The 14288-nt window shown below is 36.8% G+C and overlaps 1 protein-coding gene and 1 long non-coding RNA gene across 4 annotated transcripts in view; one reads left to right on the top strand and one right to left on the bottom strand.

Annotated features, from left to right (window-relative positions):
* Positions 1-14288, top strand: part of HCRTR2 (hypocretin receptor 2) — a 128610-nt gene that overhangs the window by 61200 nt on the left and 53122 nt on the right. The gene's annotated exons all lie outside the window — the stretch shown is intronic.
* LOC145516339 (uncharacterized) overlaps positions 1-14288 on the bottom strand; it is a 125911-nt gene that overhangs the window by 91165 nt on the left and 20458 nt on the right. Inside the window, exons 1-2 of one of the 2 annotated variants that reach the window (XR_014061310.1) lie at positions 13178-13581; positions 1056-1125 (exon numbers count right to left, since the gene is read on the bottom strand). This is a non-coding gene — a long non-coding RNA (uncharacterized LOC145516339). Of the gene's footprint in view, positions 1-1055; positions 1126-13177; positions 13582-14288 lie in introns of those variants that run through there. The other variant, XR_014061309.1, reaches the window with a different exon arrangement.

Below are 14288 nucleotides of genomic sequence, written 5' to 3'. Positions count from 1 at the left end.
GATCTCCTTTAGGATGGACTGGTTGGATCTCCTTGCAGTCCAAGGCACTCTCAAGAGTCTTCTCCAACACCACAGTTCAAAAGCATCAATTCTTCGGCGCTCAGCTTTCTTCACCGTCCAACTCTCACATCCATACATGACCACTGGAAAAACCATAGCCTTGACTAGACGGACCTTTGTTGGCAAAGTAATGTCTCTGCTTTTAAATATGCTATCTAGGTTGGTCATCACCTTCCTTCCAAGGAGTAAGCGTCTTTTAATTTCATGGCTGCAATCACCATCAGCAGTGATTTTGGAGCCCCAAAAATAAAGTCTGACACTGTTTCCACTGTTTCCCCATCTATTTGCCATGAAGTGATGGGACCGGATGCCATGATCTGAGTTTTCTGAATGTTGAGCTTTAAGCCAACTTTTTGACTTTCCTCTTTCACTTTCATCAAGAGGCTCTTTAGTTCTTCTTCACTTTCTGCCATAAGGGTGGTGTCATCTGCATATCTGAGGTTATTGATATTTCTCCCGGCAATCTTGATTCCAGCTTGTGCTTCTTCCAGCCCAGCATTTCTCATGATGTACTCTGCATATAAGTTAAATAAGCAGGGTGACAATATACAGCCTTGACGTACTCCTTTTCCTATTTGGAACCAGTCTGTTTTTTCATGTCCAGTTCTAACTGTTGCTTCCTGACCTGCGTAGAGGTTTCTCAAGAGACAGGTCAGATGGTCTGGTATTCCCATCTCTTTCAGAATTTTCCACAGTTTATTGTGATCCACACAGTCAAAGGCTTTGGCATAGTCAATAAAGCAGAAATAGATGTTTTTTTCTGGAACTCTCTTGCTTTTTCGATGATCCAGCGGATATTGGCAATTTGATCTCTGGTTCCTCTGCCTTTTCTAAAACCAGCTTGAACATCTGGAAGTTCACGGTTCATGTATTGCTGAAGCCTGGCTTGGAGAATTTTGAACATTATTTTACTAGCGTGTGAGATGAGTGCAATTGTGCGGTAGTTTGAGCATTCTTTGGCATTGCCTTTCTTTGGGATTGGAATGAAAACTGACCTTTTCCATTGCATGGCTGTCTAATTTCCTCATGGTAGTCCTTGATTCAAGGTAGGTGTTCTTGGTTACCCTAGGAATGGAAGTTGAAAATGAGAAGTCAGTTATGAAAATAAGCAAAATAAAAGTGAGATTTAGGAGTGTATATAAATCCATATCATGAATGCATCAACATTCCAGGACAGAGAATTCAGAGAAGACATATGAAGATGGACATAACAGTTATATTTATCCAGATAAGTAGTCACTTGACATTTGGAAAACAGGACATTATTTGGACACCAGTTAGAGTCTGGAAGATGCTTCAGTGACTTTGTTTGAGCCTAATGTTCTTTGGTGCAAATAAGAAGTGAGAGAGGAGTCAGTTTAGATTTAGAAAAGTGCAAAAGCCATAGCTGAAGTACAGAGGGATTACCAGGACAGTGATAAATAACAGAATTACAGCAAAAATACATGCAGACTCAGAGCATAGAACGAAAAGTGATAGGGCTGGGGGAAAATAAGTCAGGCAGAGTAGGGGCAGAAAACATGTTTGAAATTTGTATTTAAGAGTTCAAAGAAGAAAGTTACAGCCTGGAGAACAATAATTTTTAGTCCCAATCTTAAAGGATATGAGTTTTACAAGCAAAAATTAAAATGTTAAAGTTCACTATGTAGTATTACAGGATTTGGTCACCCTGAGCTTGTGAATTCAGTCTGTGATGCTGTTTCATAGCATATTTAACTCACAATGTAGATGGAAAGGTAAGGTGTCCTGTACCTTATAGTCCATGACTGCTGAGAATTCAGGGTCTAAATATTCATTATATTCATTCTTTTCCTTTGGAACCACAGTGACTTCCTCAGTAAATTGCTAGTTATAACTTGATAAACATTATAAGTGAACATTATAGGTGTCACTTTTTTCCAATGACAACTTTCATTGTTTTGCAGCCATCAGACAAATGGCCCTTGAGATTTCATCTACATTTCATTTTTCTATCGAGATCTAGTTCAACTTGCTGTATGAAGTGGAAACAACTTTCTTAGACAATAAGTTATTTTGTATTCTCAAACCATTCTGGATTAAACACTTCAATTTCTTTATCTTTTTTTTCTAAAACAACCTTCTTTAACAATAAAATAGCTGAACACTTTTCAAGTTTTCTTCATTCTAATCTCTGCAGTATTTAGATCTAGTTGTAAACAACTACTAAGATTTAACAAACATAAACCTAATAAATGATTTGTTTTTATAGGTGATATTTGCACTAATATCTCTAACAATACTAATTACAATGAAATCAACAACAGAAAGGAACTTGAGATCCTTTCAACCTCATTACTATTGATTTATAGACCAGCAGTAGTAATTACTTGATACAGAAACATCAGAATATTTTTCAAAATGTATAATATGAATTTAAAAAGAGTTTTTGCATGAATTTAAATGAAATCCCTGTAAATGAATTAAAATGCATTTATAATGTCTAATATAAGTTAACAAAAAGATGAGTTAGGGAAATTATTTCTTCTGGATTGATCTATTCCAGAATGTGGAGGAGGCACTATTGCAGGAATGACATCAGAACATTTTCCCATCAACTACCATAGTGACTGACATCTATTACTTCTCTGTAAGTTTCTACTTAATATGAATGTGTGCAAAGTATATGGAAGAAGATGAGAATCTAAACCACAATGCACAGTTTTGCATTTTTTTTACAAAATGAACAATTGCATGTTAAAACATGTAACTTATTTTTGTAAACAAAATTTACCTCCAATAAATATATATTGAAAGAATGAATTAATGAATAAATATTCAGGCAGAAACTCAAGTGTGGCTCAGTCGTCTCAGTGTCATCATCCAAAGAAACATCTCAAAGGATTACTTTCTAGTTCATGCCTAGCCAGCCAGACCAAGGTCCATACTACACAGTAGCCTGAGTACTTTCCCTGCTTCAGAACCAGCTCACTCCTTACCCTCCTTCAGAAGGTATGCCTGGAATGACAGGGAATTCACTTCTGTACAGCACCTTTTATTGGGAGTTGAGTCAGTGAAGAAGAATCGGTCCTTTAATATTTTCCAAGATTAACCCAGGTAAGCGATATTTCTCATAACTCCCATGTTGCTGGGTTCTTCCCCATACTAGACGAGAGGGTCATTTCCAGGATGTGGTATGCGTAAGCATTGAGAAAAAGACACAGTTTTTCTGAAAAACATGGTCTAATCAAAATAGCCTACTTACACTAGCAATCTACACATACTTCTGTAACTAAGCAAAATGCATGACATTGAAAAATAGCTGTCCCTTTTGTATAACATGGGATTCCCTGGGAGCTCTCCTGCCTGCAATGGGGGAGACCTAGGTTTAATCCCTGGGTTAGGAAGATCTCCTGGAAAAGAAAATGTCAACCCACTCCAGTATTCTTGCCTGGAGAATCTCATGGATGGAGGAGGCTGGCAAGGAGCTCGCAAAGAGTCAGACACGACTGAGCGACTTCACTTTCACTTTTATGTATAATATAATAGGCATAGTCTTAAGACGTTATGAAAAGGGCACTTTTTAAGCTTTGACTAACAAAATTTAAATATCAGTTTTCAGTGTTTTAATTTATGGTAACAAAATTAGACATATATGGAGAAAGAAATACACTTTAAAAAAATTTTTATTGGAATACAGTTGCTTTACAATGCTGTGTTAGTTTCTGCTGTACAATGACCTGAATCATCAATATGCACACATATCTCCCCTCTTTTTCATGTCTCCTTCCCATTTCATTCCCCACAGAGCACTGAGTAGAGTTCCCTGTGCTATGTAGCAGGCTCTCATCAGTTACCTATTTTATACATAATAATGTAAATAAGAAGAGAAGCAAGGAAAAAATATTCATATAAAAGTATACAGTGGACCATCTTCTTTGTTTTAATGAGTAACACAATTAAAAGAAACTCCCATTTTCATGACTAAAAGTGTCAGGGTTGTTGATTTCTAAACAAATGTCCACTTCCTGGCTTTTCAGTTAGAAATGCATGACCCTATTACAGCATGTTTACTTATTATAAAGTATTGTTTGAACAGCAACAACAAAATGAATGAAAGGAAAAGAAGAAAAAGTAAAAATCCCAGCCATTACCAGAGATTGCCAAGACTTGCAAAATTATGAGCTGGTGAATGACAAACTAAAGACAAGCCAGTGTGAGCTATTTTGACAAGACTTCCCTTTAATAAATGCTGCATCATCTTAGGCAAGTTTGTACCTTTAATCATGCGTTCTGTTCTTGTGGCTCTAAATTTAACCACACAGCATATTTCTGATGGATATTCCTTAAGCACATCACTTTTAACCTGTTCCAAATGGAACTCATAATTTCCTCACCTCCACTCTGCTCTTCCTACTGATTAATTTCTCCATCTTTGTTAATTGTCCACCCTCTTCCATAGAACAGATGTGTCCTAACCCATTTTGCATATCAAATTATTTCCTTTTTACTTCAAAGAGCTATTCTGACAGAAACATTTGGCCTCAGCATATAATTAAAAACTTAACAATACTAATAGCTGTTTCAAACAGCATTTTCTCTTTGTCAATGTGCAAGTATTTACATTAATTTGCATGTAATTCACTTTCATATCCCTTCACTAGGGCATGAATATTACTTAATCAAATCGACAATTAATTAATATAATCTTTACATAGTCACTTATTAAAATGCACTACACAACTGCTGTTTACTTGGAACTTCTCACTGGATCCATGGGCATGTGAATTTTGAACAACTGTGGCTGTTTATAACATTGCTCTTCTTGTCTAGAGGAACCAGGTACACATTCTTTAAAAATGTTTTTTCTCTGAATTGAGAATAAAAATCTCACATTCTCCAATGTGCTATTTATAAAGATGTCCCCTTACCTTACTCAGTGTGAACCCTAAAACTAAGAAATGTTTATTGCTCATTGATTACAGGTTAAGTTTATCTAATAAATAAAGACCACAATCTCCAGTGAAATTTTTTAAATACCCAGGGCTAGAAGTCTATACTGTTGTAAAACAGAGATAATTTGTGGCAAATTTGACTGTTTCACTCAGTTGAAAATTTGTAATTTTTGGTGAACATCTATTAGGCATTTATGGGACTTCCCAGGTGGAGCTAGTGGCAAAGAACCCGCCTGCCAATCCAGGAGACAATCCCTGGGTCGGGAAGATTCCCTGGAGAAGGGCATGGCAATCCACTCCATTATTCTTGCCTGGAGAATCGCATGGACAGAGGATCCTGGCAGGCTACAATCTATAGGGCTGCAAAGAGTTGGACATGACTGAAGCGACTCAGCACACACCCACATCATGCATTCACGCTATAAGCGCCATGCTAAGTGTTTTTGTGTTCATTAATACAAGCCTATGAGATAAGCACAAGGATCTCAATCTTATAAGCTTCAGAACTGAAACACAGAGCTAGTTATTCAGTTGTGTCTGACTGTTTGCAACCCCATGGACCATAGACCACCAGACTCCTCTATCCATGGAATTCTCCAGGCAAGAATACTGGAGTGGGTAGCCATTCTCTTCTCAAGGGGTTCTGCCCAACCCAGGGATAAAATGCAGGCAGATTCTTTACTGTCTGAGCCACCATGGAAGACTGAAGCACAGCGAGGTTAAGTAACCTGCCCAAGGTTAAAGGATATGGAAGCTGAAATTTGAATTAGGTTTTTTAACTCCACAATATATGATCTTCACCTCTATAGAATCTACTTATGTTTGAGAGAATAATTTTAATACAAATGAACTGATGATTTTAAAAACTAAGCTCTCTTTTCAAATGTTTCTTTCAGAAAACAATGCTTTCACACCTCCACATTTTCAGCATTGATTTGGAGAATTGAATGTCTTATGACTCAAGAAAAGTGAGATACATTTTATAGGGCAAGTGGGAGGCAAAGATGTATTTTTGAAAATCAATAAAGCTATTTTTAAAAACACTTTAGTTACCATATTATCAAACTTAATGGAAATGTCATGATCCTGGATAAGTTTAGAATTAGTAAGATTTGGGAGAAATGCAGCCTTTCCTTATACTTGCTCAGTTATTGCAAATATTAATATATTCAGAGATAGGAAAGGAAATATGATTTAAAATTACTTAGTAAAGTTAAACATGTAGTAATAAGTAGAAAATCCACTTATGATCATTAAATATAAATTACCATAAAATAGAAATCAACATGGTTTGCAAGAGATTGAACGTTCCATAATTGTAATACCCATGCCCAAACAGAAAGACTTTCCTTCAGTCTCTAGCTTAGTTGCAAACTCATTTAATGTGGTCCATCCTATTATCTAAAAGGTCATTCTGCTGTTTTCAGTCTTCACCTAAGACACTCTAAGACATGATTTCAGGGATTTATGTAAGCAGAAGTGATATAAAATGCCAAAGGAGAAGTAGGTACTATGATTTACCTATATTGAATTCCTTTTTATTCTCTCAAGAATCAAACAGTCATGACAAATTCTCTAATGTCAGGAACAAAATGAGTTTTACAAATTTCATATAAGTAGTCACTTAGTAACCATTAATTAGGCATCTTTTTTGTTCAGAAATGAGGTCCTGATTTTGAAAAATAGAAAAATTAATACAGACTCTGTAAAATGACATACATTTAAGGCCAAACAAACTATATTAAGTGGTTAAAAATACAAAAGTTTAGAAGTACTATAGGAAGAGGAGGAGAAATAAATGGCTGGCTTAATTTGAAGAATATCTAGTTTAAAACAAGTCCAGGTTAAAACCAGGGAATGATAATGTTAATTTTGAAGGAAATCACATCCTAAATTAGACATCAAACTGCCCCGTAAAATTTTTAACAAGACTTCCTTAAAATAAGGTAAATTCTGGAGAGTAATGTTCTCTTTCACTTCCAAATAGCCAATAAACATATAGAATATGCTGCACTTGACTCAATAAAATATCTCACATAAAAAACAAACTGACACTATCAAGAGTTGACAAGTACATAGAGCAACTAGGATACTCTCACCTGCTAGCCAGAGCAAGAACTGGTGGTATAATCAGCATTTTAGAAAACATCTGGCAATTTTGTAATAACAGTGGTCGTATGCACACCTCAGATAGAAATTTGGCTCAGACAGATCTATAAGTATCAGAAACCCATACATATATCCACCAAAAGCATGTGCAAATACGTTTGCAAGAGTCTTGAATTAGAACCAATGAAAAGATCCATGGATAATAAATAAATATTAATCTAATCATGGATTGGAACACTATACAGCAAGGAAAATTATAAAAGTACAGCTACACATACAACTTGAAAGATCTCATAAATATAATGATGAGAGAAAGAAGTCAGATGCAAAATAAAACATGAATTTTGATTCCATTTAAATTAAGCTAAAAAAGCAAAATTTAGCCTATGCTGTTATAAATCAGGATACAAGTTTCCTTTGGTTACAGATTGTGTACATTTTTTTCTGGTGCTATATTTACATATTTTCCACATGTCTGATACTTCAATAAAAAATAAGTTAAATGCAGCAAAAATAACAGTAGCAAAAGCAAAGCACATTAACTCTAAGAAACAATTATGAAAATTGATCTTTAAAAATAAATGCACTGGAAATATCTTCTCTTACTCTGTGGCATTATCTTCATACTCTTTTGCTGTACCTTAATTTTAGGGTTATTTAATTTATCAAATGTTCCCTTTATATTTAATATTTTTGAGAAAATTTGCTCAAGAAATGCTTGTCTATCCAAAGGTCATATGATGGGGGATTTATTTTTCTTCTTTTACATTTATCATTGATCTGAGATTAATATTTGCTTATTGTGTGATGTAGAAATAAAATTTCATTTATTTCATGTAGATATCAATTTACTCAGAACCATTTATAGCAAAGAAAGGTGGTGAGCATTTATCATGCAAAAGGGCCCCTTTTCTCAAGGACTTCAGGAGTCTGTATAGGTGTAGGCCATTTTCTAAACTTTAAATTTTGTTTTCTTGACCTATTTTTCTTTTTGCCAGTATTGTACTGTTTTGTTTACTTTACAGTAAGATTTGATAGATGGTAAAGTGTGATCCTTTAAATTTGTTCTTCTTCAGTATCATCTTGGCTAGGCCTATTGCATTTTCATACAAATTTTAAAATCACCTTATTAATATTTACTAAAAAAAAGCTTAGATTTTGACTAGGGATGCATTGAATTTATACCACAATTTTAGAGAAAATTTACATTCTTATAATATTCATTATTCAATGACTATGGCTTATGCTTTATCTATATTATTTTTCAATGTTTTCATATTTTATGATCTTTCAATGCAGAAGTTATATGTAACTCTCATTAAATTTTTCCTAGATGTTGAATATTTTTATTGTACAAGTGGTATCATCTTTGTAATTGTATTTTTCTAGTTATTTATCTTTTTTTAGTAACAACAATTGATGTCTATATATATGTTGGATATTTTGGATATTCATTTTGTGTACTTTGTATAGTGTGTACCGCCAGCAAATGTGATTAATTCACTCAGTAGGATTAGTAGTTTATCTGGAGATTTTTCCATGCTTTTACTTACAGAATTATGTCCTCTATGAATAATAATAGGATTTATTGCATTCTTTCTAACCTCTGTGACTTTGTGCCATCAAGTTTAACAAATATGCCCTTCTGTTTCATCTTTAAGTAATTGTTAAAAAGCTGGATAATGAGATATATGTAATATAATATTAATTGCTAATATTAATCTGGAATGGGTCTCTAGTGATATATCACAGGACTCTACTTTTGTCTAGTTTTAAAAAATATTGGATAACATCTCTCCTTTCTAATATGTTTTAAATATTGTTTCTGCCTCACTTTACTTCTCACATACTCAGAATCCAATTACATGTATTTTAGAATTTAAACCATGTATTATTCACAGTATTGTCTGTATTTCCAATTGTCTTCTCTGTATTGTTTAGTTTGGATAGTTTACTATCAGTTTGGATGGTCCCATTGGTTAGCTCTATCCATCGAATCTTCTACTGAATTCATTGCTGTGCTTCCAGTTAGCATATTTTTAAGTCTAAAGCTCCCTCTTAAATATTTTCCAATTATTCATTAATTTTTCTTGGCGTATAGTTGCTTTACCGTGTTGTGTTAGTTTCTACCATACAGCCAAGTGAATCAGCTTCACACACACATACACACATATCCCTTCTTTTTTGGACTTTCTTCTCATATAAGTCACCACACTCAATTATTTATTAATAGTCCACATAATATCACATAATTTCTTAAGTTCATTAATCTAACTGTTTTAACATTTCTGAAAGATTCATAATTTTCTTTTCCTACAGACTTTGGTCTTATGGTATTGGCTTTGTGTCTGCCTGATGATTTTTTTTATTGAATGAATGACATTTTGTATGAAAAACTGTACAAATCATCTGATGCTCCGGCTAATGGTATGTTCTTCCACAAAGAATTTGCATTTGCTTTGGCAGGCAGTTAGTGTTGATACAGAAAACCTCTATGCAGTCAATAAGTGAAGGCATCTGTAGCCGGGCTTCATCCTTCAGCGGAGCCTGTCTCCTTCAGACTCATCTCTACTAGAGTTTGCTTTTCGGGTTGCCACTGAAAGCCAGGCTTGTTTACCTTGTTGATGGATCCTGAGCTACAAAGATTGCCCTCTGTTCAATAAGTCTGCTCAAATTCCTGCTCAACTTCTCATGTCATTTGCTGCTACATTTATTTTCATTCAGCTGATTCTTGCAAACTGCCAAAAGCCTTGAGAAGGAAAAGAGGTGCTGAATGTTAGCGAACAACTGTCTTCTTTCCTTTTCTCCAGGACATTGTCCGTTCAAGTCCTCACTATTTGGGAAGCTTTCAACGTTGTAAAGAGATGTGTGACACTCCTGGTTGTTTCGGATGGGAGATTTGCTCTGTAACAAGCTTATCGGTCATAACCAGAAATATAAATGATTTTCTTAGAGCAAAACTGATGTACTGCTCGGTACTATAATAGTATTCCAAAAGGAAAAAAGTCACCTTTGGATATTTTCCAACCAAGAGTATTTGGTTGAAATTGAATAATTCTCTGAACATGACAGGTCTTCCCCTTCTCATTCTATTTCTATCCCTGGTTGATTTTATCTGTTCAACTGCTAATCCAATGAATTCCAGATATTTACCTGTAACTGAAATATAGCTTCTGAAATATAGACCCATAAATCCAAATACCAAAATATCCCTTTTGGATATTTTGATAGCAAAATAACTCACAAGTGTTTCAAATTCACATAAGGAAAATGGAATTTTTTATCTTCTATCTTTATTTCCAAATGAATCCACCTCTTTCTCTTCTGTTTCATAACCCATAAGCAATAAGGTGAGCAATAAGATCTCCCTACCTGCTGAGCAACCTACTGGGTGATCATCCTCAGTTCTTTTTACCTCCCTCATCCTCATATCTAATCCCTCCCCATGGCTTTATGTTTCAACTTCATTATTATTTCTTGAATTCACTTGTTTTCAGCATTCTTTTGTCCTCATGTATTTCCTCGGAATTCTAAAAAGTCTAAAAATTGGCTCCCTTGCTTCCAGTTTAAGAGCATATATAATTTCCACACTCCCCCCAAGTCATCTCTGAAAAAATAGAAACAGAGTCTTGTCACTTCCTTGGTTAAAACCTTTTAGTGACTCTCCCTAATCTTTGGGAAAGTGTCTAAGTGCTTTATGAGTCACATGTGAAGTAAATGCAAAACATATAAAAGATGAAAAAATGAATTTTGAAATTACGGTATGGAAAGCATGACTGAGCGAAGAACTGGCATTAAACTTTGGAGATTAGACTCCTAGAGATGAGAATTGACGTCGTGAGTGCAAATGATAACAAAGACGGAAAGGGCGTGGATGAAAAATGCAAGAGGATGAAAGACATCCATGAAATGAGTGAGGGAAAGTATTTCTACAAAGGAGGCCAAAAATTTAAGTTTATTGCAGGCAGTAAGATAAATAGAATTCAAGTGTCAGGCAAAGGAGAGACTACTCGTGTGTCCTAATTAGTGCAAATGGGCCAAAGATGAGAACTGTCTCTGAAGAGCTCAGAGAATAGGGTAGAGATCCAGATGGAATTTTGAGAGGCTGTCCTGGGAACAAACATAGTGATTTATCTGTAATGAGGAAAAAGACATGGATAACCAAGAAGTTGATACCGACCCCCAGACAAATTCCTTTGATGTCTACTAGATGTAGCCACTGATAGAACTGCAGATGCTGAGACCCTGGAGTCTTCCTCCCCCTTCACCTTCCCTCCAGGCCAGGCTCAAAGGCCTGAGGATACTAATTAACATCAGGATGTTCTGGTCTCTGGCACCTTGAGTGTAGAATGTTATCCTCGGTAGGTGAGCCCTCCCCGACCTCTCACAGACAATGGAAGTCAAGCCTGGCTTCCAGCTTTCCGCTCTGAAGAATTTCCTTTGGACTTGATTCCTGTGAATTATTATCTCCCTTGCATTTCTGTTGTATAGTCCTTCTTCTGTGTGGTTTCTCCTGGTACATTTGTGCCTATGTGAAGATATTGTCTTTCTAAATCCCTTCCCAATGATTTACTAATTGTGGTATCACAATTATTCCCCACACTACCTCACTGGCGTCCTTTGTTAAAATAGTGGCATCATTTATTATTAGAGAAATGCAGATCAAAATTACAATGAAGGATCACCTCACCTGGGTAAGAATGGCCATCATCAAAAAATTTACAAAGAACAAATGCTGAAGAGGATGTGGAGAAAAGGGAAAATTTTTGCACTGTTGGTGGGAGTGTAAATTGATACAGCCATATAAAGAACAGTATAGAGATTCCTTTAAAAAAACGAGGAATAAAACTCCCATGTGACTCAGCAATCCTACAACGAGGCATATGCTCTGAGAAAACTATAACTGAAAAAGACACCTGTACCCCACTGCTCATTGCAACACTATTTGCAATAACATTGTTTACGATACAAATGGAAACAACCTAGATGCCCATCAAGAGATGAATGGATAAAGAGGTTGTGGTATATATATATACAATGGAATACTACTCAGCCATAAAAAGGAACACATTTGAGTCAGTTGTGGTGAGGTGCATGAACCTAGAGTCTGTTAAATGAGTGAAATAAGTTAGAAAGAGAAAACTAAATAATGCATGTATATGGAATCTAGAAAAATGGTACCGATGAACCCACTTACAGGACAAGAATAGAGAGGTAGATATGGAGGGCCGTCTTTGGATGCAGTGGGGGCAGGAAAGAGTGGGACCCCTTGAGAGAGTAGCACTGAAAATCCACACTGCGTGCATGCTAAGTCCCTTCAGTCATATCTGACTCTCTGCAACCCCATGGGCTGTAACCCGCCAGGCTCCTCTGTCCATGGGATTCTCCAGGGAAGAATACTGGAGTGGGTTGCCATGCCCCTCTCCAGGGCATCTTCCCAACCCAGGGATAAAACCTGTGTCTCCTATATCTCCTGTATTGGTAGGCAGATTCTTTACCACTAGCACCATCTGAGAAGCCAATATGTTAAATAAATAGCTAAGGAAAGTTGCTGTATAACACAGGGAGTGCAGTGTGGTACTCTGTGACAATCTAGAAGGATGGGGTGGAGTGGGGCTGGTGGGGAAAGTTCCAGTGGGAGGGGACATTCACACTTATGGCTGATTCACTCTGTATGGCAGAAGCCAACATAATATTGTAAAGCGAGCATCCTCCAATTAAAAATAAATTTAAAAATATACAGATACATAGGAGTCTAAAGAACAAAGCACCATCAGAGAACAAAAAGGGGATACCGGAAGTAAAAAAATACAAGGGCAGAAACGAAGAATTCAACAGAAGCATTGGAAGATAAAGTTGAGAAAGTTCTCCTAGAGAATAGAACAAGAGAATAAGAAAGAAAAAATAAGAAAATTAAAGGATCCCTAAAGGGGAGAGGGAGTTTAGCAACTTAAAATTCGAGAGAACAGAGAAAAAAAAAAAAATAAGCAAGTGTCAATGAGAAAATATTTGTCAGATTGCAGACTTCTACATTTTCTTGAGGAAACAGAAACTGAAATACAATGCAAACACTGTTATCTGTGACTCTACAGTACCTTTTCTGAAGTTTTCTTTACTTTAATGCTCGATAACCACTGAGCGACTTCACTTTCACTTTTCACTTTCATGCATTGGAGAAGGAAATGGCAACCCACTCCAGTGTTCTTGCCTGGAGAATCCCAGGGACGGGGGAGCCTGGTGGGCTGCCGTCTATGGGGTCGCACAGAGTCGGACACGACTGAAGTGACTTAGCAGCGGCAGATAACCACTGGGGTGCATTTCACACCGCAGCTGTGCTTCTTGTCAGGGTCCCATCTGTCAGACTTGCCAGGAAAGAAGTGGCACCTGTGCCTGCTGCTCTTCTGAGCACAGACAGATTCACAGATAGCCATCCCGGACGTGCGCGTGGAGACGGGAGGCTGAGTCAGGACGTATTGGCATGTTTGCCCTGGAAGAAAGTGAAAGTGAAAGTGAAGTCGCTCAGTCGTGTCCAACTCTTTGCGACCCCGTGGACTGCAGCCCACGGAATTTTCCAGGCATGAGTGCTGGAGTGGGTTGCCATTTCCTTCTCCAGGGGATCTTCCCGACCCAGGGATCAAACCCGGGTCTCCCGCATTGCAGGCAGAGGCTTTACCTCTGACCCACCAGGGAAGAGAAACAAGAGAAGGAAGCAAAACTAAAAATAGGAAAGAGGGCCAATGCCAGGGGGTGAGGGGTAATGAATATGAGAAAGAGGACAGTGTCTCGGGGGTTTTACCCTTTGCGGACAACACCAATAGTCTCTCCTGTTTCTTACATCTCACTGTAATGATTCTGGATGACTACTGCTTTCAAGATAGATTTCTCATGGGAGTTAAATAGTTGCTATCTTCTATGCGTATTCGATTGCTTTTTTGTTGTTTTTTTTCATTTAGGAAAAGTTTTATTTCATCTTGATTCATTCATTTATTTAAGTATTTAATTTAAAAGACGTTAGCCGTGTGTGTGTTTATGTGTGCGTGCGCGCTCAGTCATATCCAACTCTTCGAGACCCCAGAGACTGCAGCCCACCAGGCTCATCTGCCCATGAGATTTTCCTAGCAAGAATACTGTAGCGAGTTGCCGTTTCCTCTTCCAGGGGATCTTCCCAACACAAGGATACAAACCGCACCTCTTTTGTCTCCTGCA

The sequence above is a fragment of the Giraffa tippelskirchi genome, chromosome 8, assembly GCF_054371585.1.
Source record: "Giraffa tippelskirchi isolate mGirTip1 chromosome 8, T2T-mGirTip1v1.2.pri, whole genome shotgun sequence".
Lineage (NCBI taxonomy): Eukaryota > Metazoa > Chordata > Mammalia > Artiodactyla > Giraffidae > Giraffa > Giraffa tippelskirchi.
This window is presented reverse-complemented; position numbering and strand designations above follow the sequence as displayed.